At 37.5% G+C, this 26485-nt stretch overlaps 1 protein-coding gene across 3 annotated transcripts in view; it reads right to left on the bottom strand.

Annotated features, from left to right (window-relative positions):
• Positions 1-26485, bottom strand: part of LOC115242733 — a 238973-nt gene that overhangs the window by 212064 nt on the left and 424 nt on the right. For 2 of the 3 annotated variants that reach the window (XM_029819249.1, XM_029819251.1), the window contains exons 1-3: positions 22720-23045; positions 13319-13595; positions 12491-12560 (exon numbers count right to left, since the gene is read on the bottom strand). The gene's annotated coding sequence lies outside the window, so the exon portion shown is untranslated. Of the gene's footprint in view, positions 1-12490; positions 12561-13318; positions 13596-22719; positions 23046-26485 lie in introns of those variants that run through there. The other variant, XM_029819250.1, reaches the window with a different exon arrangement.

The following is a 26485-nucleotide window of genomic DNA, read 5'->3' as shown; positions in this document are numbered from 1 at the left end:
TTCCCTATGTCGTCGGGAACATTTTCAAGAGAAACAATATATCCTCTTTCCCCAATACCCGAGAGCGCTTTCACGTTCCGCACGTACGCCTCGTACCAGCAATGACATTCATCATTGACACGTGTCACTTCGGCACATGACGCACTTTAAGTGTGATCTCCAAGACTCTGCCATTTCGATAAAAAGGTATTCTAAATTTAGCAGAGCGTAAAATGTTTAAATTTGCATTATTCCTGCAGGACATATCGCATTACATATTAACGAAAAAAAAATAAAAAAAAAAAAAAAAAAAAAAAAAAAAACTCGAATGGGAAATTAGATTCACGATACAATTCATTAATTATGTAGATGCGATAGATTCACATACATTGGCATAGTATTATCGGCAATTCTCTAGGTTGACAATAGTAGCGAACCCATAGATAATTAATGACATAGCTGGCATTAATCAATCATGTAAATGCTATTAATGCCCGACAATCGTCTATAACGCTGATCCGTAAAAATTAAATACGTTGTTAATTCAACTTTAATGTACTCGCGCATGTTAATTCGCATTAGATAAACACGCAAGATACCCAACACGCACTTCCTTTACGTTGGTTGAATAACATTGGTTGCATCATGCTGTTTAATGAAACGCGATCGTATATCGCGCTTGTTATGCACGCATCAACAAGATACCGGGGAGGGGTGAGGAGGGGAGGGGAGGGGAGGGACGTACATACGTCGACGCGCATCGATGACCCAAATCGCGATTTATTAGAATACGAAGTATAAAGGTTACGGGAAGAAAAATGTGAGGGGTGCGACGAGGAGGATCGTGTCTGGCCATAAGCAGCGATCTGAGATAGTGTGTGGGCGGACCGCGGCGTAAGATATATTCACCTCGTATATGCGGCGCATACACCGGGTGTATCTCGTCTTCGGCTGTATGAAAGCCCCCGTCGCACGTGTACGTACGTATTTTAGTACGTACATATACATATACGTACGAGCGAGCTATGACAGGAGATATAGTGAAATGTAGTGCGCGCTGTGCGCTGTATGTACGAGAATGCAGGCGCAGCATCCCGACGGTGTGGCGCGAGCGTTGTCGGAATTATTCGCATTCGAGATAACTCGACTTAACGACATCCACGGGCGACACTTCAACGCGGGAAACACGGAAAATTGCGCCGATAATGTCCGCCGTTGTGTTATTACAGCGTCGGATCTTATCGTGAATAATTAACCGGCCAAAAACTCGCGAAAGTTTTTTAAGTAACGAGGTTTTAAATAGTAATAAAATAGTAATGAATACATCGTCTCTCTCTCTCTCTCTTTCTCGAAAAATAGAATCGATGATAGAGATATAGTAATCGTTATATTTAGTTAAAGTATACTTTTTGCAGTCTTTTGAAATATCAGACTCGCACATATTCATTAATAATGAATTCATTAATAATGGCTAATTGTTTAATTAAAGTATAATTCGTTTTCTCCAAAGGATTATACGCCGGGCGGAAAATATCGGTGGGATTATATCACGTGATAACAGAAAGAGGTATAACAGCGTCGCACTCGATATTAGTTATGCTAATTGGACCTACGTGCCGGGGAAGTGCAAGAGAGACTCGATCGCGCACATACATACATTTGTAAGCCGTCGTTTAATTCTCCATATAGATCCTACTGTCGCGATACATCGCGTCCTATACCCACCCGGTATAAATTCAACCGCGCGTCCGGCGAAATGAGCTTTTTGTTGTTTCCTTTCCCTTTCTTCTTCTCTTTTTATCTTCTTTTCTTTTTTTTTCTTTTTTTTCTTTTTTTTTCATTTCATCTTTCATTTCTGCGGGATGGTAACGGTACGGATCAATACGATGACGGGCTGTTTCCGCTTAAGCGGATTTTCACGGCGTTATTTTCGCCATACTCGCGAGCTGGTTAACTCGCGCTCGCGCAGCTGGTTCTCGTCCACGGTTTGCGGGGGAGAGTAGAATGCATGTGCTCAAAGCGCGCAGAAACAAGCCTGCAGACAGTCAGATCTCGTCTCCGCCACCATCGCCACCACCCTCTTTCTCTCTCTGTCTCTTTCTCTCTAAATTCACCCACCTCCGGTTTGCTCTTTCTCTTTCCACTTCTTTGTCCCTCTTTGGTGTACGAGCTGCCGGTGATGGCGAGATCGGAGCTCGTCGCGCACACCCGTGCAACGCGTGTACACGTACACGCCTACATCACATAGGAAATGGGAAAACGAAATGAACCGTGAATAATTATGTATTACTTTTAATGCCTCACGGTTTACAGGAACGTGCTCGCCGATGCCGGGGAAATATTAACGTCAAAGGTACTTCCTTCATTTTCTCCGGACGTATATACCGCCGCTAGACGTAAACCGCATCGCCGTCTCGGAGCCAGGGATCAAACGATGCACGGGAGATTCAACGTATAACGACTCCTTTTTTTCTCCCGCTCCGTGAAGCGCTTCCTGCACTTCCGCGCACGTACGCCGCGATATAAGGTGGAATATCGAGATAAGAACTCATCCGATCATTATAATTTAGCATAAATTTATGTGCCGGCCGAGAGATCGTCTGCGCGTCTCGATCAATCCGACATATATAACGCGAAAATTTATCCTGGAGTAATTTAAGCTGCGCTCGATAAGAAAATCGCTTCAATTAATAATTTAAGAAAAAGCGGGAGTTTTTTCTCTTAATTCAGGTTTTTGAGTTATGGTTTTGTTGTAAATCTATTTCATCTGGAAAATATGTGATTGTCTATCGCTGTACGCGTTGTATATAAAAAATGTTTTACATTTATTTGACATCTTGTGACTGTTGATAAAATATCGTCAATCGCCGTGCTTTCACATCTCTAACACGCATAATTTTTTTCAACCACGCTTCGAGATACCTACGTAAAAACATTTGAAACAATACGCATCTGTTAAGAATATTCAGAGTACGAGAACGTATGTAAATAGCGCTGTAAAAGATGTGAAAGATCAGAACTTGCGGTACCGCCTGCAGGCGGATTTTATAATCACTAACCGAGCTGGATCGGGGCAAGTTTCCGCTGCCCTTCGTCGCCCTTTCGCACCGTTGAATCTAATTACAGGAACGTCAGTTTCGCGAACTTTGCTAGATTTTACATCTTTATACATCATACCGCGTTATTACGATAGTTTCGCCTCAACATCAAGGTCCTCTGCGGATTAACTACAAATTTATTTCTTCGAACATTATTGTATTTTTAACATTAAACATTACGGATTTCTAATGCAATCAAAAAAAAAAAATTTTGTATGATAAAGTATGAGGAGTAAGAAAATTAAAAAGAGAAACGCGAGAAAGACAAAGTTACATTGTTGTAAATCTGGACAGTTCAAAACTTGATAGCGAGTCCACCGCGCCATCTCAAACAATTCGATTCAACTTAAAAAAAAAAAAAAAAAAAAAAAAAATTAAAATTCCAAAAAACTAAGAAAGGCACTTCCCGTGACACGCTAATGAGTTCAACGTACGATCGAAATGAGCTTTGAGCAATTTTATATCATGAGGAAAAAAGATACGTGCAGACGGAGAGAGAGAGAGAGAGAGAGAGTACTTATTTTATACTGCCAAGCGACGAAAAGAAACGAGATAACTAGTCTATCTCCAAGCTGAAATTTTGAAACCGCCGTAATGCGTCAGTGAGTTCAATTTCCGCAGATATGTTAAAAAAAAAAAAAAAAAAAAGATAATTGATAATTTTTTCCAAAATAAAACTTTTTTTTTTTTGTTAGCCTCACACTCAAATAATCTAAATGCAATTCTTGATACAAAGTATATTATTATACAGTTTCAAGTGACATTACTTGTCACTTCGTAGTCTATTTTTTCCCGCGATATTCCGTATAATCTAAATTTTCAGTAGTAGAGTTAATCCTCTTATTCAATCTAAACTCAAAACTTTACTGAACTTCAAGATTGCTAGACTGTTTCAAAAAAATCTCGCTCAAAAAAATATAAATTATATAAGCATAAATTTTGCACGTTACTGTTAAATGCAACGTATTCCCAAAATTATTATTTAAAACTAATGGCTCAATCATTCGCAGTTCGCACCTTACGAAAAAAAATGTGCTAGACTAAAGCGCACGTATTCAAGCCGCGTGGAAAGCAATTGATTTATCTACTTTTCTGTCGGCATTTCCCAAGTCGAAGTTGGCACGGAGAGAACCTTAAGCATCGCTTGTTCGCCCCGCTGTTCGACAAACTATCACCAAAGAAGTTTTAAAGCTGACCGAAAGCAGCGCCTTTCGGCAGATAGATGACTCTCGACTTTCCTTCGTAAAGTACATAATGTTTTGCATGAAAGAAGATCTCGCAGCCGTTTAGAGTATCGATCAATTATTTAATCGATTCGCAAAATGATGAGCACGATATTAAAAGAAAATAACAAATAAATAATAAGAAACATGTAATTTTACATTGGTGTCATAACAGAAAAAATAAAAGCACCAATATTGAAAAAAAAGAGTTTACAGCAATTTATTGTGAGGATTGGTCATATTTTCTTTAATGACTAAATTGCATCGACGGAATTACCATCATGCATATCCTTGCAGAGAGATTCAATAATGATCTTAGCAAGCTCGCTTTTACGAAGAAAGAGAGCGCGTGTTTCTTCAGCCAGAAAAATTCAATGCCGACGAGTGGCTTCACGAGTAAAAGACTTAACGATGAGCTATTTACGATGTTGCGGATCAACTCGCGGAGTCAAATCGACGGACAAGACGACGATGATGACTACTAGCGGAGGTCGATTTCAACATGCCCTCCCATAGTATGACTTGTGCGCGACAAAGCCCACCTCCGCTGCGGGCAAATCATCCGTGAAATAGAGAAATTTGCGAGGATCCTGCAGAAAATCCGCATTCGTTTCCGGAATACCTTATGACTGTGACCCGTTAACATCCGAGCAACGTAGATGGATATAGCTAGACAAGTACGTTTGTCCGAAATGTACATATGTACAAAATATCTCGTCAAAGATGAGCTCGTGATTCATCATACAAGAAATACACATGAAAGTTTCATCATTCGCCGGATTTTGCGGAGTCGAACCGTGTCTTGAGCGGGCTTGCTAAGACCTTCTCAGACTCTGTGAGTACCAATCAAGAGGATAGAATCAAGTAGAGTAATTACTATCTTTGAGTGAATGTTATGATGTTATAATTATCTAATAATCAAATAATAGTTAATTTAATAAATGTATTTTTTAATAATTGTATGTGTGTGTCATTGGTGGAACCTTTCAAAAGTGATACAAAACTAATCTCTAAAAAGATTTGTCCATAAAAACGGCTTAATTTTCAATTTGAAAAGAAAGAAATTATATTAAGTATTGATATTTGAAAATTAAATAAAATATTATAATAGCATTGTAAAGTAGAATGATTGAAATTATTGGATAAATAGTTCATACAATTTATTTTCAAAAGCAATATTAATAGCAATATTAATAGTTACCGTTAATTGACAGAAAAACAAATTGTTCGCCGTTTGCCAACGCATACATGTATGAATGCACATTTATAAAATATGTAAAATAAACACGAACAGTGTTTTGCTGCGCTTGCGTGTGTGAGGATGGTGGGGACCTTTTGGATCGATCCTTCAGCTTTATCTGTAAGTGGCGGTCCATATGCGGAGAGTTCTTCATTTATAAAGACTAATCAATGCGAATGTTGGTCATTGAACGCGATCGTCCCAATGATGGGATATTCCTTATTTTATAAGCTATTCGCACAAACGAGTCGTACAAATATACATCCCAATATTTTTTAGACATATAATTAAATACAGATTTATAACTAAATATAAATCATATATATTGAATATATCTATGAATAATGACGAGCAAAACTTCTGAAAATACTAGCTGTTACTGCGTCTTTTATCAGTCACGTTTCGAAACAGACGTAGTTCATTCGCAGACGTTAAACGCAAAGTTCACGACAACTTTTCTTAACAAGCTCTACCGTGATTCTTAGTTTCGAGAAACATTTTTTTCTTTAGTCCATTTCTAACAAGAATTATTATTTAAACGATAATAATGTTTTCCAAAAGAGAAGAGAGAGAGAGAGAGAGAGAGAGAGAGAGAGAGAGTTTCTCTGACGCGGATTGTTAATAACATTAGAGAAAAGCTAGTAAATGTATATTTTATATTATTTCTAATCAAGCTCTTGTGCAACGAATAGGGGGAGATGCGACGGCCGATTTGCTGGCACAAGTCCGCTTTAGTATAACGTAGATAGGTTGAGACCCCATTAGATCTCAAGTTGATCCTGCAATCTCCTAAGGCGATACCAGACTACGAGTGCGGCGTCTGTAATAGACGCTCATGTAAAAGACGGTCCCATATTCTCGACTTTGCGTAAAGTCGGTGTCACGTGCAAAATTGTAAGAGCCTTTTAGCAAAGTGCTTCTGTTGATAATGTCTTCAGTCAACTATGCGCTTGACTACGAGATGCAGGACGTGACAGAAGCGATTAGACAATTTACGAGAATATATAATAATCGCCTAAGCGAATATCCCATTGATCATTCTCCGCGCCGTAAAATTAAATGAATATTAAAGCGACTAAAAATAAAAATATAAATTTAATATTTCACATATTTTGCAATACATTAATCACTTTGGCTGACTAGAATAATATCCTAAATTATTTAGACGATAAAATATTGTAATGATATAAAAATAATAGAGTGTAAATTTCAAGCACATCTTGAAAACCCGTATTGTAAGCAAAGTATCTGAATACACGTAGCTTAGTGGTTCTCTCGTCTTGCAAAATATATACAAACTGTGTGCTATATATTATATATAATATATATCAGAAATAATTTCTCCATTTATCTTTGCGCGGAACACTAGCCGCGTATTATCCGGTTTTCCCGTTTCGAATCTAGCATGTTTAAAGTTCGTTTTTCTTGGTTTAAGGGCGACTGTGCCATTGTCCGCCGCGAACAACAGCAACAAGAAAGTAATAACCGCATGGCAAAATGACAAATTCGCTGCAAATATTGCAGGGTGTACACGTCATAAATTCGCGTTATGGCTATAATGCAGCCGCATATAACGGTTTTCAGCACGTTTACTTTGTTTTACATTATAGTAAAAAGTAGTTATGATTAATATATTATACGACGCACTATAATGTTTGTCTAAACGTACAACGGCGAGAAATTACTCTGACGGATTTAAACGATAGCGAGAGAGAAATATCGATTGTGTAGAGAACCGATAATAATTAAGAAAGTAATCAAGCAACTTTAATTTTAATGTCGCGAAATTCTTGTTACTTATTGTTAGACTTTCTTGGCACGAAGGTGTTGAAATCTTTACATTATAGCGCAAAAATTAATCCCGACGAAACGATCTCGCTTCTACCCTTGTACGTGTATATTTCTCTGCTCTCGAATAGTTTCTTTGATGTATTTGAAATCGATTTTTCCCTCTGACTAGAGATAATCTCGACTGCACAGAATTAAAGAGATAAGATCAACGTTTAATTAACACGTGAACAATATACGTTTGTTTGCGGAGATTATCTTTATATTCTCGTATCGCTTACTGTATCCCTCGTCAATTGTACGAACCGTATGGAAGTTTGCGACGACAGGGCGCAGATTGTAGATCGAATTTCGCGCAGTGGCAGTATTCCATCTCTCGCGCCGCACAGCCGCATCGATATCCTTGTGTAATGGAACCATTCTGAACCAATCGCAAGGAAATTGCCTCTCGAAAATACACCGGGCAAAAGTGTAGTCCTACGTAGTCGCGTTGGTTGAACGTTAACGAACTTAAAGGTATACGTAGCTGGCATCGAAATGGCCTTCTCGTACGTTTTATCGCGTGCCGCGTGGATACGACAAAGTCAAAAGGACTCGTCGATACAACGGAATATTGCGTTTTCTTTTTCATCCCGGGCGCATTTCATTTCACTTTACATATGTATATACCTACTATGTGCAAAAGCGCAACCGTGAACGTTGCTTCTCTCAAATATACACTCATAACTATGTGCACGTGAGTGCCATGCACGCTTTTTGAGTGAAGCGAGGGGGGGATTTAAGGCGGGAGGAGGCACGAACCAAGCATCCATCTCTTCCGTGGCAGCGGCACTGTCGTATCTGTGTAGGGCGTTTACACACTTCCTCAGCCCGACAAATAATTGTTAGAAAACAACATTTGCGGGTCTGAAAAAATGGCTATTTTAGACAGCTCTTACCGCTCTTAGCGCATAATGCATTATTTCGCCAAAAACGAACGTCGCGAGATGTTCGCGCGCACAAGATTATCAATTTATCATTTTACAATTTATCACACAGATTTACAATTTATCATTCGCGAATTATTGTTCACCATTGGTAACCCCCTGGTTTGAAGCGACGCTCATCCCTCTCAAAAGTTTGACAGAGGGCAAGCTAAGGACATATCTAGGGACATGTTTGTAACGGCTACACCCTCGTGTTGAAACTTACATTATCATGTTCAGACGCGGAACGTTTCGCAACAGTTCCCGAGCGGCGGAGATATGTAGTAATACACAGCGACGGGAAGGCGCATATAGTACCGTAATAAGTACATACGCAAACGCATGCAAGGTACGCATTACGCTGCGAAGCCGCAGTAGCGTGTGATAAACGCGGCGAGATAATGTGCGCCGCTGATGAGCGAAAAAGATGGAATCGCGGCTGCGACGCACCCAATAGACATAGAATATCGTATCGACTTCGAACAATCAATCATGCTTTATAGATCGCATTGCAAAAGTTTTTCCAGATTTTCGCGGATAGAAAAGGGAACTTCGAATAACTAGCCTCTTACTTATCCCCCTCTCTATCGGAATATTCCCCTCGTGAATTCCTCGATCCACGCTGTTGACATATGTGATACAGTTCCTGTAAGTGTCTTTTAAAGTACTCTTTCTGAACCGTGTTGTGTCACAGCTGTCTGAATATCTTGAATATATGTACGATATTTTTCTGTTCAAATGTATTTCAAGTTTAATGTAAATATAACCGATGCGAAGTGCATTTTATTGTGAAGCATTTTCTATACCGGATGAGTCGAAAAAAAGTTTTTAATTTTAGAACGACTGCTTAATCTCCCTGAACGCGTTAAAATTCAATCAAAAAAAAATTTATTTAGGTATAGAAGAATATGCAAAGATTTAGATATAAACAAAATAATACAAACAAGCATATGTCCCACACACTTTCTATTTAGACGATGATACAAATGGACGCGGCTCGTTGCGCAAGGTTTAAATTCACGATCCGACTGTGACATTTCACTAAATTCTGTAGCCATCCTAATTCCTCAGGCAACTCGGTTGTCACCGAGCCTTTAATGATGTTGTCAGACGGCACGTTCTCTTATTGTTGCCGTTAATGCAGGATAATGCAGGATGTCGTAGGAATTACGAAACCCTCATCAACGAGGATGAGCGTTTCACCGATTCCACATTTGATCGGTAATTAACTAAGCGATCATGGCTGATGATGAAATCGATTGTGTCCATGTACATATATATATTAATAAATCAATTGTGTTATATATAGGTATGTAAATTATGGAAATCTTAAGAAATAAAATATCGATTTGCTTTTATTATTTAATTTATGTCGAATATTAATAATTTATTTCATAAAATTTCATAAAAAAAGTTAATTCAATTTATATGTATATTCTTATTCTTTTTAGAAAATCCATCAATCAAACGTATAACGGATTGCTTCAATCGATTGTGTTTAAAAACGAATTCGGCTATCAATCATGTTAAGTAGTTAAAATATCGTCTAAGCCAAGCAAATGAATGCATAAGGTAAAATGTTACGTCTAATATAGTACCTGACCTTTTCTTATCGGAAATCAGATAAATTCACTAAATATTTCAAGAAAGTCTTTCAGTGGCCCGTTATTTTCAAGAAACTATCGATTATAATATAATAATGAAGACTAGGAATCGACAATACATACTAAAAATGTCGCGTCTAATTTTAGATATCAAACGTCATATATTCCGATTAAAGTAGGAGTAAAGTTTCACGTTAATGTATATACTTGTAATACTTATTGCGAGTCATATCGTTGTGAGAAAATTGCAAAAAGTACGATTGATAAAAAAATTCGTCTTCTTTAACGTCCTTTTGTATCGAAATTTTTAATAAAACATTATCCGTATTTCTGTCATAATCGTATATCGATACTTAACCATCACCGGTATGAAACGATAACACGACGCGACGCTCATTAGACGGTGGATGCTCGTTAGCGACACCGTAATCGCCAGCGTTAGACGACTGATCAATTAGCCAAGCAGATAATTTGCCGCTGACGAGACGCCTGTCGAGAGCAGGCGGTCCAATACGACGCAAACGCATTCTCTCATATAGACCGCTTCCGGGCGCATTTATGTAAGCGCGAGGATATAAGCGCATCCGTTTTCCTCTCCGTGTGGAAACGGATGGCCGGTATTGGTTCTCGTTTCAATATTCAGCTTCTTGAATAAAACAACAGCAAGACTGACCAGCCGGCCGCGACCCTCGAACCACCGTGTATATCCAAGGATCTTGCCCCGCCGCATCAGCATTCGTCCGTGTCCACGAAAAAGATAGCCCACTTGCATGTCCATGCCTTGATAAACACACTGGATGCAACGAGATCACCTCGTAGAAGTAGTACGCGCGATACGCGATTGAGAATTATACAGGCGATCGGTACATTGCCAATCTGAATTTTGTATCGTGTTCACATTAAAAAGAGAAATAATTCGAATCGAGATAATAAAATAAAAATCGAGCAAGGATTAGAGAGAACAATTTGACTTGAAAAATCGCGACGATTCGATAGCCCATGTCCTAAAAGTGACTGAGGACGTTTTGTGAAAATGCACGTACGTATCTCGTATATATGCAACGTCTATCGATGCATTATATGCATCTTTGCATCTCGACTGTATATGTATGTGTGCGGCCACGTGTGCGCGATAGTGTGGCGCCGACCAAAGCCTCGACTCATATACGAGTGTTTAGACTTTAGGATGCACATGGGAACGTGCGAATCCGGATGACGCGGTAACCCGTATTAGGGTCACGTGCAGATTTGCCGAGGTGAGACCCTATCTTATGCGTCCCACGTACACTCATCTCCGAATCAGAAACCCGTCATAAACGATGCAAGGCCCATATCCTACTCGAGACCGACCTCGCGCGTAATGTCGAAATTTCAGTCCCGTGAAACCCTACACAGTATAAGCGGCGCGGGAAATCAGGCTGCTCGCCGCCCGCTACTGCGTTTCCGGCTGACTGGCAGAAAGCAGTTCAGTAATAATTGAAACGACGACCGACGCCGCTCGTTTATGTATACTTTAAGGATACCAAGATTAATCGGATGCGTAGAGAACCCGTGAGAAACAGTGGAATGTGGTTGGCCCTAAATTGAACTAATAAATCTGTGAAATCTTACGAGATATTTTATTGAGAGTAAACTTATTAATTCAATCAAATTAAAAAAAAAGAAGCATTATTCTGTTTTAATCTCCTTTAAATATTATCCAAATATATATAAACCACAGACTATTTTTTACTTTTAGATTGTTAATAATAATACTTTATGTAATAATTAACATCATTATACATTTTATAAAAATCATGCGCGAGTAGACGTTAAAAATCAACAACAAAGGTTCTTTAGATTAAACGAGCGGCCGCAAAGTTCGACGGTCGTTCGACGAGAATCGAGATACATTTGTCTCATTCGCTCGTTTGTGAATGCAAAACGAGTAGAACAGGATGCGTGATCGATCGGCGTAGACAGTATATCAAACGTGCATCCATCTATCCAGCTTGACTACTATAACACAGAGTCTCGAAGGGGGACAAGAATATCCTATTTCCGGGGTATTTTATCGACGGCTGTTCTCTATGCTTTGCGAATCACTGCAGATCGTGTTTTGAACCATATCATTCGTTTGTCGAATATATCCCCGGCGAACATGCACGTACGTGCATGTATAGACACACACACACACACACACACACATTCCTTACAAATTTGCATTTTCATCGTGCATATGCGTAGCATTCGGCAAAGAGACGAATCCCATTGTTTTTCTCGCACACGTGAATATCGTTTGTGGACTTAGCGATATTTCTGGTTGAATCTACCACACTGCGATACATCGTTCCGCGTCGGGATAGGTACATATCGTGTAAGAATAACATGCGATCGGACGCGAATATGCGAAAACGTTCACGTTCGCTGTATCTATTATATTTGAAAAAAATCTGATATATACACGATATCTCTTTCCCCGAACATTATTCGTTGTGTGTTCGTGAAATTTATACATTTCCACACAAACATATATCACATTAATTTCTTAAATAATATCCCATTAAATGTCATTGTTTCTCTATTTTATTTCAAAATTATTTGTATTACTTACCGAAAGAAGCGTTGACGAACTATTCCAGAATGGTTGCAGTTCCTCTTGTCCATCAATATCACGTTCTGACCTGAAAAAAGGAATAAAATTCATTTGAAAATGGAAAATATTACAAAATTTTATCGGATACAAGTTACCCTAATCGAACAATATTATATTCGTATAAATATGTACGATATAAATATGAGACCATAAACATTTAAAAAACGATAAACGAATTTTACTAGCGCTATTATCTTTCATATTTATGTTTCTATTTGTCCGTAAGCCTGTATTTCGCTGCTATACGGAATCTCATCTCAAAAACATATTAAGGATGAGGCAATAAATGACGTGGATCTCCAAAAAAAAAAAAATAGCGAATTTCCCGCACAACCAATGTGTACTACTCAATCTCATAAATTTTTCATGTTCCTACGTCATATATATTTTTATTAAGTTTCACATCAATATTAATATCTTATGATTACATCTACGCAATTCATTGCATCAAAATTGTGTTTTTTATATGATACATAAGTAATGTATATCGTATTAAAACATTCGTGAAATATCTACTAAATCTCATGTCATTTTAATATAATTTTGCTTTAATTATACATAATACAAAAAGCCAAGTTACTGATCAAACATATATTTAATGGAATAAATATATAATTTTCAAAAAAATCTTTTTTTCTCTTCTTAATTATAAGCTTTTATAAGACATATATAACATTTTTGTCTAATTCTAAATTAATACTTGTTTAACTCATTTAAATAAATTAGATAGAGTAAACGCACGATTAATATAAAAATGATATAGAAATAAAAAATTTGTTTACTCACGTCATGATTGCTCTGCCGTCGCCCGATGCCTCCTCTAGGCCCCCTCCTCCTCTCAGGTTGTCAGATTGTCCTCCTTTTGCGTTGTCGTCGCACTCATTTGCGAAAATACGACCGCGCGAACCGTCCGCGAGGCACCCGGAAACGCGAAACACTTTGCACGACACTTTCGAATTCGCGCGATATACTTTGTATACGGCACTTCCGAAATTGAAACTAATTAAAACGCGACTGATCGTTCGCGGCACATGAAAATAGACGCGCGACGTGCATGGCACACCTGAAATTAAAATTAATTAAAATGCGATGGATCGTTTTCGGAATCTAATACCTGATTTACTTTTAATGGACGACTTTATGCAGACATTATGCAGATTTCACGATCACCGATTATTTGTTCTGTTTGTGTAATAAGTCAAATATTACAGTCCTTTATAGATCATGAACAAGAATAATTGTGTGTAAAGTTTTTATTAGCTCTGTATACAGGATGATATTATTAACCTACAATATATAAAAAAAATATTAACAATCCCGAGATATAGAAAAATTGTAATAGTTCTCTCTCTCTCTCTCTCTCTCTCTCTTACTAATATGCTAAAAAATATTTATTATATTATTGTCTAAGATATATTATTTGAAAGAAATACTTAAAATCTTGATAAATTAAAAATTAATTAATTATTATTAAATATTATTTTTAATCTCGAAATACAGATTGCAGAAATGCATACGCCTTAATGCAATTGAAGATACGCATCAAACTTTTCAATTCGACATTGTTAATTAAACATTGTTAATCCGGCTCTTCATAAAAATTTCAAAAACAAAAAAATATATGCATGCACGCGTTGGGGGAGGGAGGAGAGTGACAAATCGCATTAACATGCAGTGGCGTGCCATATATACGGAAAAAGATAATCTGCAGGTCGTCGAACGGCGTTCTCGTAAGCGGAAATCAGTATTATACGCGATGGGGATGAAAATGCGAGCATTAGAGCCACCAAACGTGCCACAATTTTGTAGGGTGGAATACTCCGCAACACCCACTCCGGTCAATAGTTTTAACGCGCGAAAAACGTTAGGCCGCTTAAAACCGGCCCGTGTACACGCGCGTAACACGCATGCTGTGCCACGGCCACGGTTCATCCGCGACAATAATCCTCGCGCCCGTGCATACGCATGCACGCACACGTATCACGACCATGAATATTTACATCGAATTCGGAGAGGTATGTAGGTCCGCCGCCGCGCGCACAGGATACACAATCCCGGCGCTATTTATTATCCCCTAAAATTATAACGTTCAACATCATCGACGCAAGCGTCGACTATCCGTGTAATCGAATCCCTCGTGTGTATATAAATATATAATCGTAACACGGAAGGTAAACGCACGCACGTACGCGCGCGCGCGCGCACGCGCGTGCACACGCGCGTGTTCGCTCGTTTGCGCGCGAGCACGCATGTATTCGCGAGTCGTGCGTTCACCCGATATTATTTCCGTATCGGCGGCAATTTACTGACGTACACGTGTCTGAAATTCGGTGATTGCACGTCGAACCGAATTTTCATTCCCCCCAAGCCCAAGGTTTAACCGCCGGCCATCCGCTCGTCCGATCCGGCTTGATCTGGCCCGGCAGAGGCGCGCGGATCCGGCTCTCTCTCCCCTGATATACAATAATGAAGTGGGTATGTAATTATGCAATGTAATACTCCGAGATTGTGCCTAATTCGGGCTCGCTCGCGGCTCGTATTATACGCCATCAACGACAAAATAATTTCGACAAATCCGGACACGGTCCGGCGATCTGCAAATTTTCGACGAGAGAATCGGGAAAGGAAGGCCTGTCCAACGCATAAACTGTTCCCTTTTTTAATATTCGCGATTTTTTAACAAGCACGACAGGCACGTAATATAAAGATGTATTTATCTGTTCTCTAACAAGCGCGACATGTAAGGAGAACAAACGGCGACTTTACATGTGACGGCGACTTTAAAGTTGCAAGATACATATGAAACCACTTTGATGGGTGAAACGCTCATGGGACCACCGCATCCGCGCGTCAGATATCGTCGAGTCGAGGGTTATCCCAGGCGACTTCACTTTCCATCCGGATATGGGAAACTATGTTAGAAATACCGAACATCTTCTCGGACATTCTTCATCGTGTGGAAAATCATGCTTTTCCTCCATCTCTTCTTCTTCTCCTCGAATCGCGCACTTTCAAGCATTTCAATGAGATCATCTTGGAGTTTTAGACACGTCATTTGGGTTTTACGTCATGCTCAAATCATATCTCTTGTAAGATGTTTTAATTAAAAAACCATCAAATGTAACCATTAATATAACATTAATTTAAAAAAAAAAAAAAAATTAGGATCTTCTCTATTTTATATACACACAACTGAAATTATTCATATTAATTTTATTTATTTAAAAAGTAAAATTAATTTTGAATCGTTTACGCGGTTTCGAAGTTTTTCGATCATTTCATGCAAAACTGAATATTTGTTTCTCTGCTTTTCAGGCACAAATATATTAAATATCAGTTTGAGAGCTATTACTAATTACAAGATTGCCATCGATCGATACAATTCACGTTCACGGCAGACGTGAATCGTTCGCAAACGATGCAAGTCTTCCAAGGATGAGGATAATGACACTGCAACGAAGGCGTGCAAGGAAATTCAGAGAGTTAATTAGAAAGTACCACTGTATCAGTCGACGCGGTCGACCCGTTCCTCTGGAGAAGGAGAGAAAGAGAGACGAAAAAGAGGAAGAGGAGGAGACCTGATGCAAGATGCACAAGACCTAAGGGATATAGTCGAATTGCGTCTTGTGTATAAGGATCTTAATGTACACATTCGCACGTCTTAAAGACGAAAGTTAGTTATCTGGGGTTGCCCGAACTTTTAGCACGGATAGTGTCTACAAACGCGATACTCAACGCCGTGTGTGCGATCCATGAAGCGTTTATGTCGAAATAATTCGCAGAGTACATCTTTTTCTATAGCGAAGCGCGAAATTAATAGAAGAGTATACAGGATGTATTCAAGTTATTTATACGATTATGAATTTAACGTAAATATTATAAATTTAATTTACCTCTTCGTCACAAAGAGAGAAATTCTTATCAATCAAGAAGAGGATTATATTAAATTTATGCTATTTGAAGACACTTTAGTTTCATATTGGATAGATATGTAAATATTTTTCAGCATGAAAAATTTATTATTATCTTTTTAATAAGTATACGGAACACGGTTTCCCGGACACAAATTTTTCGCTGAATGAAATTGAATAAACCACATTTTTATTTCCGCGTTGCTAAGATATATCGTATATCAATTTCGCGCAATCATCCAAAAGTACAAATTTTTCACTTAATGACATACGCTGGCATTTGCAGAAATAAAGAATTCAATGATACTATTATGCAGAAGCAGTTACAAAATTTTCTCTTAACCGTCCGTCGCGCCTCACGAAATGATGTAACACGCGTCAAAGAACTATGTTTACATTTACTAAATAAGAGAAAATATAGGATCAATTACAAAAGTTGGAAAAAAATTAAAAAAAAAAAAAATTTATTTGCTCTCCAGCAACTTTTAATAATTTACCTTAATAATCGACTCACATTTTCCTTCTAAAACGTGTTGTGGTACACGTTTATATCTCTTGTATCAATTTTATTTATAAATAGTAAAAGTTTGAAATGTTTGAAATTTTTTGTGCAAATTCTTGTTTTACACAGAATTCTAAAATAAACTACGTTTTTATTTATCTTTCAAAATATGGAAGATATGATTTGCGTCTCACAACACAATAATTTACTTGGTAGTTGCATATTTAAATTTAAATCCAATTGAGTAATTTATAAATATTGCATATGAAAGATTCAATATTATTGTTTAATAAGCGAAAAATATATTGATCATATCAATATCGAACGTCTCTTGGGTAAAAATCGCATGTCTGCGCAGCCAGCAGTTTTAATTTCACTTTGCCGAGATAGAGGCGGATAGTATCGAAAAAAGAAATGAGCATTCGCCCGTTTACCAACCCGCATATAGGTACCGCCGACGATGGGTATACACGGATCTATTATTCATGCATGAATTTGAAACGCACGTTACACCAAATTGGTACCCTAAAGGGCTAACGTAGCATACTGAATATTACAGGCGGTTTTTAACATGGAAATCAATTCCGCGTATCAGATTCATACATAATAGATGTAAAGGAGTTGTTTCACGGAAAAACCTATTCCATCGAGAAGTTTATGTTGAAAAGCTATAAGCTATACGATAGTCCGATGAAAAGATCAACAGAGACGCGCGCGATAGCTATCGGATGCAACCTATTACTTGTCATTATATTTCGAAGGCGGAATAAACATTACTATTATCTCCGATAATACTGTTTCATTGTGTATTAAATATGTGATAAATAGCTACAATTTCGTTATTTTATATAACTTTTAAATTGTGAAAATAAAATATACAAACAAATTTTACAATTAATAAATTAAATAATTAAATAAGTTATAAATTGTTTATCCTATGTGTATATGTCATCTTTCTTCTTTTCCTCTTCTCTCTCTCATTCTTTGCTATTCCTTCATGGCATTCGCGAAAATACGGTTAATTAAGATCGCCTGTGCACTAATGAGCAAAAATATGATGATCGCATGGCATTTCGTATGACACTCCGACATTAATCGCACGTGACGCGCACTTTATTATATAGATTATAGATAATGGAAAAAGCAATTTTACTATCTCGCGTAATAGCATAAATGTGGAGAGAGATAAGATACAAATTACAGATAAAGATAAATATTTGCAAATTGCAACACTCGAAAATATAATTGGATGTGTCGACTGTTCGTACGACAAAATTCGATCGAATAAATTTCGCGTTTTGACAAATAACAATGTACAAACACTGAATTTTTATTCACAATAAGTGATTGACAAGCATTAAAAAATGTAATTAAATACGACTGTATTTTTTAATTAAACACGTTGCGACTTGATTCGGAGTCAATTTGTATTCGCGATTTCATTAGTAATTGAAAAATTCAAAAATGATATGGATTCACGTTAATATAATCGCTAGTTAAAACACAATAATCATCAAAAAATATATAATCGAGATTTAATATTGTAAGTATAGTAGATTTTTAAAGCATAAATGGCGTCGAATTATTAATTAACACGTATTATTAATAAAATCGATATATTATGTTTTTTCGTTACTTGAGTCAAATAGCTGTCATATTCTTACGTTTATATTACCAGGTAATCAATTAACAATATTCATATAGAACAATTTATAATTTATTTAATTTATTATTTATAATTTATTTAATTTATTATTCCCTGAAAAATTAATTGCTTATTTATTTCCGCGGTGTTTATCTCCTGGTAGTAATACATTTTATATCATTGTATAATATAACGTATATACATATGTAAAACATTCTAGATCTTATCTTTAAATATGTAATGAGGTTTTTCGATGATATTTATTTAAATAACAAATAAATAATAATAATATAATATTTAATTACGCGCAATAATTAATTTTTTTTAAATATTATTTATTTGAATATTATTTTATATACATAAGTTGTAAATATAATTTATATATTTTGTTGATTACAGCGTTATGTATTGCTACTTCGTTGTTGGGCATCATATTGGTAAGCCAAATTAATTTTTATTTTCTGATTATAAGAGGCAATTTGTGGATGAATTATGAAAAAATTACGTTATAAGATAAAAAATATTTAAAAAAGCCGAAAGATATTCAAGTCCTTTCTTGATACCAAGTTTTTTTGCATTAAATTTTCTTTGCTTCTAATTAATTCTATTACTTCTGTATTAAAATATTTATACACAAATATTATAAAGTATATAAGAATATAATCTGTATTTTATAAAATATAACATTTATAATTTCGGAATATGTGATAATGAAAGAACTAAATTACGCATTATACATAATTTTTGCAAAGTACTCTTATTTGCTGCAATTTCTTTTTTAATATCATAATTTTTATGATAAAAACAGGTTTAAATCATCAACAATAAAGCAATATTATTTTATATAAAACGTTTTTCGATGCATTTGGCGCTTTTCATTTATCTTTTTTTTTTTGGAAAGATTTCTTGTACTATCTCGAGGAACGTAAAGCGCAAACGTAATCTTGATTGTATCCTTCCGTTTCCATATTCCGGCCACTTTCCGACAAACGAGCTCTCGCGAAGGTACATAGACTACTTGAACACAAAGCGCACAAAAGATGGCTAGTTGTTCTCTCAAAAGATAATACATTGATATCATCCACCCTCTCTTAATAGGTATAATTATTTAAATACGGTTTGTCTAGTTTCTCTGTATACATATATATCCATTTCTCTTTCAGCGTCTACTTTCAGTAAATCTATCATTTACAGCTTCATGGAGAAGCTACAAAAGTTCATAAAAAAAAAAGATAAAAAAAGATAAAGCGAAACTTTTCGTACTACGTTTACACAATAATTAGATTTCGAGGATTTAAACGATTTTGACACGAGTGGTACGGGAAAAAGTTTCAATCTGCCGCTTTCCGCAATTAAGCGTAGACATCCGCTGTCAGATACACTCACGTCGCTCGCGGTACTCCAAAACTGCGAATTCGTAAATCAACATGCACGATATTCGCGAAGAGTCGAATCGTTGAGCGGACGAAAAGCGACTCGAGATTCCAATCTAAAAGGATATCGATCGCGTCGGGAGGAAAGTTGTAATGTAATTAAATGATCGATCTAGTAATATAGAGACGAGATATATTCTTGCAACAGTCAGTCGCGCGTATTGATGACACGAAATCATAGTAGACTGAGAACTCATTACCATTCGCGATTAACGATTATCAAATATCGGAGAAGTTTCGTATTTACACCTACATGTAAACGCAGTCATGTATGCGAAAAAGCAATAGAGAGAAAGTATATATCCATACATAACAATCGGACCAAAAGGAAATAGGTAGAAGCACACTGACAAGCTATTTACAATCAAACTCGACTATGGTGTAATTGAAATGTCAATTTCGTAACAACTGTTACAGCGACGACGATTAGAACGACATAAATTGGATAAGTAGGAATATATAATATGCCCAATAATTCTTCATACGCTATTTTCTTTAAAAATGATAGAATTTGGTAAAAAATATATATTTAATAAGATTAAATTTTTTTTATACAAATCAAAAAAACTTTTTTAAAGTTATTTAAATATTAGAAACGGGAGAATACAAATATATCACAGATAATATAAAAAAATATCCAAAATTTCGTTCGGCATTAGATAATATAAAATAATTAAACAATATCTGCTTGTAAAATATAAATAAAAAGATATAAAGTTAATATTCATAAAATATAATGAGACGAAATCTGAGTTAACAAGAAGAAATGCAATAATTTCATCTTTCTGGCAAATTCTTTGTGTACATGATAGACCTAGAAACGAAATGTCGAAATTCGCGTGCTCGATGGCAACTCTCTTTCGAATCCAACGAAGAAGTAAAAGAAAAGAAAAGAAAGAAAAAGAAAAGAATGAACGCGAAAGCAGAGCGATCTATTGTTAGTTGCCACGGGCGAAACGAGGCGGATCATCTTTCGGGCCAGTTAAAGTTTTTATCGTGGCCGACACGCCGACCATACGTCACAAGCCCGACGGGTTTCCCTCGGCGGGTCCCCGAATTCGCGCACGAAGGCTATTTATAAAGAAAAATTACGCCCTCGAGATCGCGTAATGAGCTCTCGCTGTAAATACATGCAACTGTCTGTCTGTCTCGGCGACGATCCGCGCGGTTAATATAACTCGGGGACTCTCCCGTTCCCATCCCCCGCTTTTGCCCTTTACCGGATACGTTTCATGTATTTACTTATCCAGGGTAACGAACGAGCTGGTCCAGGAGAGAAGAGAGCGCAAACGATTAATATCGACTTCATTATTAGCAGGCTCGTCCTAACAAAGAGTTATTTTCCCCGTCACTGCGACGCGCAGTTCGAAGAGGGATAACTCACTTTCTCTCCTTTCTCCCCCTTCGGACTTCTTCGTCCCCCACGCTTTTCGCGATCTCCTTTTTACCGTTCATTTCCTTCACGGGGATATCTTGTATTGACATTTGTCCTCTTTTATTGCGCATCTCTTTGATAGCGTTGCGCGACGTGATTACCCTCGCAAAAGTAAAGCGCCGGTATTAAGAAGCTCGTTAGTGTTCTATATGAAAGTTATGAATCTCGACGAATTATTGTCTAGACAATTCTACCGCGAGAACCAGGACCCATGCGAGTCATGAAGAAGGCAACTGAATCGCAATTAATACACTCAGCTAATTAGAGAACTCGCTCAGTCATTATTGTATCCGGTATAACTATTATAATTAGAAGCGACAGTTTTTATTGTATGTAGATTATTATTATAATTTAGCTCTCCGATCTCGTTATACACGATACAATCGATATAAATATTTTTATTAAACATAAAAAGATGTTTTTTCTTTGTAAGTTTTAATTGATTCTAAATTATAACTTTGTTGGGCTATTAAATACAGAACTTTATAAAAGATGAAAATCAATCATGACGTAAAGGATAGAATTTTGTTTGCGCCCGCTGCATTGCGTAGGTCGTTAATAATATTTTTCATCGCGGCCATTAATTAAAAATGCAAATAATTGCGGCTTAATTTAATTACGTATGTAAACGCGTGCGTGGATTAAAATTACGGTTCCGACTGAGCTGATTGAAATTTTTTACGTCAAATGTATAAATATTTTGTGCGAAATTGTGGCTCGTTGGTTTTAAATAAAAACAGATACAGAAATCTATTATATAATATTTTACAACATTCACAATATACAATAATGCACGTCATAATACAATTAGAAGCCTTAAGACACATAAATCTCGATGTTTTATATCGCTAAATATTAATCAGGGATAAAAAATACAGGAAAAAGTCATGCGTTGCATGCGACGTTCGTAGATCTTTGTAGCAAATTATTGTATGCTCACGCGCGAATGGATCATCCGGATAAAATAAAGTCGAATATTCGGCATATCGCTTATTGGTATGCCGGTGACACACGGGTCCAATTTGGTTACCGGCATCTGCGAATCGCCGAATATCATCTACTCCATTGAAATTCCGATATAGATATGAGACGCACGATATCGCATTTGTCTCTCTGACTGTGTTACCTAACGCTCGCATTTTGGCGCCTGTTGTTCTCCCCTGAGAACGTGACTATACGTGACAATGAACACGGCGACTCTTTGTTTTATCAAATGCTTATAACATTGTCGATAAGTATACGATATATACGAATAATTTACCTCCATAATTTTTCTCTACCGAGGATGCTGCTTCCTGCGGCTACGATGTAGACGACAATCGAAATCGAGAATGGCACGAGCGATAACGACGACGACGATTATTTTTGCAACCAACGAGATATTTATCCACTGTCACTCAATTAACACACGGTCAACAATGATACGCGTGTCCACATCGTCGAAATAATGAGGCCCATTAAACTTTCTGCGGGCTCTGCGTGTTTAATCGGCGCGATAATCGGAAATGATAGTGTTCGAAAGATTGAGAGATCTCCGAAAAAGAAAAAATGTTACGACAAACGCCGAATTAATAAAGTTACAATATTGTAGAAAAATATTGCCATGACTCGAAATTACTTTGATATATTTTAATGCAAATCATTATTAAGCGAATCGGAATTAGAAATTGTTTCGTTAAAATTTTTAAAAACGTGTGATCTCACTCTCACGGATAGTTCTTTCAAGAATTTGAATTGGAATATTTTTTCTTTCTTTCTTCGCAAAAGGGTTGGCACCGACGTATACGTTACATGGCCATCAACTGGTAAAAATAAACCTCTTTAGAAGAGGTCAAAATCCAAAAATAAAGTCCAAAGGATATACGCGTATTTAGAAGACGTCCGTTTCCGTCCGCGGACGGCAACGAACTGAATTGGAATGTAAGTAATAACGACGCGTGTTTATATTTACATACTTGAGCTAGTGGAACATAGCCTTGACGGTATGTCGGCGTAATGGAGCGTATATACAAATAAAAACACACGAAGAAGGGGGAAGGACAGACGCGCCGAGAGACGAAAAAATTATTAGTATTCAATCAATATTCGTATGTTGAGGAATGTAGGTATTTGTTTCATTTTTTGCGATTTTCTTCAAAACGAAGCAAAAACTAGCAAATCTCTAAAGGACTTTTTGTCTTAGTCTATCGGTCCCCTACACGCTCCTAAAGTTTTGACATTTAAATTGGGGATACCCTGTATATTGTTCATTAATAAAATTCTCTTATCTTGGCTGGGTTCCATCCAATCCTCTCGTCTAAACGTAAAAACTAGTTTTCCTTACAATCTCGCATCGCATATTTTAGATTTTTCGTCGACTTAAAAGTGATTTGCACTCAATTTTTCGTGATTGAAAGCACGGAGTAATATACGAATCGCCGGATCGAGTAAATTCAATATAAAAAAGACGCGAAAAATATATAAATTGTTAATTGATCGTTAATTTAAAAATCAAGAAACAGAATATTTAATATGGAACGCGTTTAATATTTCGTGGAGTCAATGAATTAATCGTATCACACGCGGTATATTCGACGCTCGATTTGCGACATTATAGCCATGCGTTGTTTACGCTTAGTCACCTTGTTATCATTCGCGTGACAAGACTCGAGCAAGTAAGCAGCGATGAAAGCTGCTCCGTCGTATTATCCATCTAAATATGATCATTTCGATTATTACGATCAATGATTCCTAGCATGTCGTGGCGACTATTTATCGAGATGAATATTTTACGCGATTTAGTTGTATAAAGTAAGAATAATACATCGATTTCGTGGGATTGACATGTTCGAAACGTATCGCGCGCGCGATATAAAATTTCGAGATCCTAGACTTTTAAGCGGTTTATCACTTTTTAATCATTAACTCTATTCGCATAGTATATCGCATGTCAGATTAAAATTTTTCAAGTACGTATCAATAAAAACAATAAATAAATAAATAATAATAACTAGATCATGCCGTAAAGAAGCAAATACGCGTTATATGTATGCAATTATATATAAAATGTATTCTGAAGATAATTTTTAATGGTTGCAATTTCTATTTGTATATTTTTATAAAACCTTGACAATTAAAAGTAATCAATCTGTTATATCGTGATGCAATTTACGCGTAACTTGAGAAAAATTCCATATATATTTAACGAATGCTATCCACCCCCTTCCACTCCCCTTTTGTGCAATAGATTCAATAAAACAGAACGGGGTAAATTCGATCCCTGCCGCATGACGTTTCTATCAAAGGTTACTTCTCGGAATACATGAAGGTGCATATGAAAGCATATCTAGAGATAAATGTCAACGCGATTTATACTTCGGAGGAAAAGTTCCTCTTGCCGTACACAATAGCTATTCTTAGACGTCCGCTAAACATCGCATAGCAAAAGTACATACTGAAAATATACGTCGAGACAATTAAAATCGTGAATAGATAAGGAGATACCTTACCCTTAAAGATGATCGCATTCCGGTCTCGCGAGAACGAATCGAATGCGCGCTAATCGTCATAGTGACGGCTATCAATCGACATAGTATATGTTTTCGCTTGCCGACAGGGGCGAATCATGGCGAACGCCCGTAATTCTCTCCCATCTCTGCGGTGGAACGGGTCAGACGCGGTAGCAGGGCGCAGCAGCAAGAGGGTAACGGGCGGAAAGGGGACGCCTTTCCCTGCTCCTATCTATCCCCCCATCCCCCCCCCCTCTCCGCCCCGGACTCTACTACTTCCCTTCCGTTGCCTCTTTCGTAGGGCACAGTGGAAGCACCCAGGGGCAATTGAAACTCACGGCCATTTACTGCATTTCAATAATGGTTTCCCGTCTCTCTCTCTGCCCTTTCCCCCTCCCTCCCCCTTCCGCGCCTCTTACTGCATCGCCGCGTATCCTGCCTCTCTTCCTCTCCCCCTCTGCATCCCGGCCGTTTCCTCCTCTTTCCGCGTACGTGCAACACGAGAGAACCCGGGCTCTGCACAGTCGATTTACTACGAGCTTTATGGTACACACCGTGTACGAGAGCACGCAGAAGTACCGTACGGCTAACTATTCCGCATCTACCACAGGGGGGCAACTGTATTATTCCCTGTAAACTATTCCGGGCCACGCGCGCCCACGCATGTACGTACGTACATATGCGTAATGCGGCGAGCGATTTTTACGCTTCCCGGGGAAGCTCGTTGACGCGTGTCGGGAAGCGCATATGTATTTCTGTCAAGCGAGCGAGAGAGAAGCGAAATCGTCCGCGCGATTCTCGTCCCCCTCGTCGCTCGATCTTACATACTCGTGAAAAGATATTCGTAATAATATGTACAAAATTGAACATAAAAATACTATTGTAATCTAATAATCAAATCTAATTTTTTATTAGATAAATCAATTTAAATTTAATTTGAATAAATCAAATATTTATTTAAATCAAATTAAAATTCAATTGATTTATCTAATAAAAATTAGATGAAATGAATTGAAATTGATCGTAATTTTTTCGGCGTTCGCCAACGAGAACAAGATGCTTGGTTATAAAAGAGTCGGCAATTAACGACGGTGATAATCGTAAAGCGCAAAGTGAATATCGATTAAACGAGAGCGTCACGTTCTGTAATACGCGAGATCATTTCAGAAGCGGCATTTCGGAGGCGGATAATTGAGATGGATATTGACTCGTCGACGCGTCACATTTCCGTGGGCTCATTGCCGTCTGGTGTCGAGATACGTATGATACGCGCGCGCGCGCGCGCGCGCACACACACGCATGCACAAACGGCCGATGTACCTGCGATACGATACGTACGGTTCCGGTAAATTTGAAATCGGCCAAATCGCCCGCAGACACTGGGACGAAACAAATTTCGCCCATTAGCAACCGACGGAGGATACGTGTCGCGCCACAGTTGTTGTCAATACAAATATCTGCGCTCGCGAGATGCGACCATATTAATTCCCGCGTCTGGATTCCCGCCATAAATATGCGCATATATGCGTGCGCGCGCGC

This window comes from Formica exsecta, unplaced genomic scaffold (genome assembly GCF_003651465.1).
Source record: "Formica exsecta isolate Colony F162 unplaced genomic scaffold, ASM365146v1 scaffold62, whole genome shotgun sequence".
NCBI lineage: Eukaryota > Metazoa > Arthropoda > Insecta > Hymenoptera > Formicidae > Formica > Formica exsecta.
Note: the sequence above shows the minus strand (reverse complement) of the source record. Positions and strands in the feature narration are given on the sequence as shown.